At 39.5% G+C, this 2,412-nt stretch overlaps 1 pseudogene; it reads left to right on the top strand.

Moving 5' to 3' along the window:
• The first annotated feature begins 281 nt into the window (after positions 1-281).
• LOC149198234 (reticulon-like protein B12 pseudogene) lies at positions 282-1,080 on the top strand (annotated as a pseudogene).
• Positions 1,081-2,412: the final 1,332 nt, after the last annotated feature.

The following is a 2,412-nucleotide window of genomic DNA, read 5'->3' as shown; positions in this document are numbered from 1 at the left end:
CATTGCCGATCTCCTCTTCCAAGGAATCTAACCTAATAATAACAATACAGAGGGAGACAGCCAGAAATCCAAGCAGCCAGCCAGCCAGCCATTTCGATTTTTCTTTTAGAAGTTAAATGTGATGGTCTCCTTTTACTCTTTATTCATTTTGGTATGGTAATCGATTTTTCATGTATTTTAGAAAGCAAAAGAGGAAAGAAAAAGCAAAAACATGGTACTGCAAAAATTTATCATGAAAGAGAGGATTCTTAATATTTGAGCAATTTGCAACCACAATTCGTTCCCAGTTGAAGTATAAACCAAGTAATTTCAGTGAGAGATCTTACTGTCAAGCTACCCGATTCAACTTGTCTTCTCTACCATTTTGATCCAGGCAGAGGAAACAACTCAGATCTGTAAGATAATGTCAAAAAATTCTGCCAATGGTAAGATGGCAACCTCCACATTGCCCACTGATGAAAAGAACCCATCTCGGCTCTTCAACAGACAAAAGAGCGTTCATGAAATTCTCGGAGGAGGAATCGTGGCTGATTTGATGTTATGAAGGTGAAGAAATACATCACTAGGTATCCTTGTTAGTGCTGCTGTGGCATGGATTTTATTTGAGAAATCTGGGTACACGCTATTGTCACTTGTAGCCAATGTGCTTCTCCTTTTGGTCACCATCTTGTTTGTCTGGGCAACTGCCGTAGCTCTCATAAGCAGGCCTCCCCCTCCCCTGCTTGAATTAGAATATGGTAAATGACATAGCTGCATCAATACGTTCCCGGATTAACTTTCTGCTTACAGTAGCACATGATATTGCCCTTAGAAAAGATCCCAAGCTCTTCCTCAAGGTGGTTGTATGTCTTTGGCTTATCTCGACTATTGGGGGTTGGTTCGTCTTCCTCACACTCGAGTACACGAGTCTTGTTATTATGCTCTCAATTCCTGCTTTCTATGAAAAGTATGAAGATCAAGTAGACAAATATGCAGATATTGCTTATAATGAATCCCGGAAGCTTTTTTTTTTCACAATTCAATGCACATGTTATAAGTAAGATACCCAAAAACTTCTCGAAGGGCAAGAAGATGCAGTAAATTAATCTGTATTCATTACAGCTGGGGTAAAAGTCTATAGAGATAAACTTGTCTTGTTCATTTGAATAGGTGAATCTGTATTTTTGAGGTTCTTAACCAAGCCCGTTTTCAGGTCAATGAGATCAGTTGTAAAGCTGAGGAATTTGGATTGTTACTTCTAGGAGTTGCACCATATGTTTTGAGGCTGGATCACCATTAGACTGCTCTAGAAACATAAAATTGGCAAAGCTGCCTTACCATGCACCAGTATCCGCCCATCTCTCCGCCCATTGTACATAAACATGCAATCTTTCTAGTTGGGGGGGAATAAAAGTATGTTGGATTTTATCATTTATTTTAAAGTGAATTTGTGGGCAAAAGTTAGGATGCATATACTAACAATATAAATGAGATTGGTGTTGTGTAGGTCAAAGAGAAGCTTATGCAGAAAGCTCAATATTACGATGCGACACCCTTTTCATCCATGATTAGTGTAACTTCTAAAAATAACTAAAAAAAATGGACATTTCATAAATTCTTGAAAATGAGCTCATCTGTTTTTGAGTCACTTCATACAGGAATTATCGATGGAGATGGCACACAAAGGTGACAATTTTTATGCACGAATGGTGCTAAGTTTTTCAGAGTGAAGACAATCTAATGCAAAAGTGATTTTTCGGAATCACAATGAAATATGCATCATTGGACGCTTGAAGGAACTAATTCTTCACTGCACATATCATGACATTCACCTTTTTCCTTCCAAACACCTAGACCATCCTTGTGTTGCAGCCCATCTTCCATTTCCTTATCTTTCACGACTTCATGCACGCCTATTTTTCTGAATCGCATACATCCCTTTATCCTTTTCAGTTTATTTTTTCCTTCTAGTTTGCCTTCTGAATAAAACTCATTCCCTTTCCATGATTACATTGCCTTGATTTCCTAGCCATGTTGATCCACACTGCTTGTCCGTGAGTTCTTTCCATCTATAGTCCTACCACATCTTTTTGTACAAACTCGCGTTGACTGATGTGGGATTCCTTAAGGCCCACCTTTCAACAAGTCTTGCCCCATTGACATCAGCACCTTATCTGGGAAATAGACTAGAGTTCCTTTTGAGTACCTAGAGGCTTGCATGCCTTAATGGCAAGTTCTCTCGCTGACGATCATGGGAATACATCAATGTCCCTTGATCTTCAGATCTTGCAAGTGGCTCGACCTCGACACATCCATTCGCACTTTGCAAGATGTACTCTGGTACCTTGGCACTCATTGACATCAATGGTGAGTTGCCTCGCATTGGTTAACGACATGCATCAATGGCCGGTAATCCAATGATTTCTTTTCATG

Source organism: Pinus tabuliformis, chromosome 2_2 (assembly GCF_031772625.1).
Source record: "Pinus tabuliformis cultivar Carrire ecotype Pingquan chromosome 2_2, CPIR1, whole genome shotgun sequence".
In the NCBI taxonomy this organism is placed as follows: Eukaryota; Viridiplantae; Streptophyta; class Pinopsida; order Pinales; family Pinaceae; genus Pinus; species Pinus tabuliformis.
This window is presented reverse-complemented; position numbering and strand designations above follow the sequence as displayed.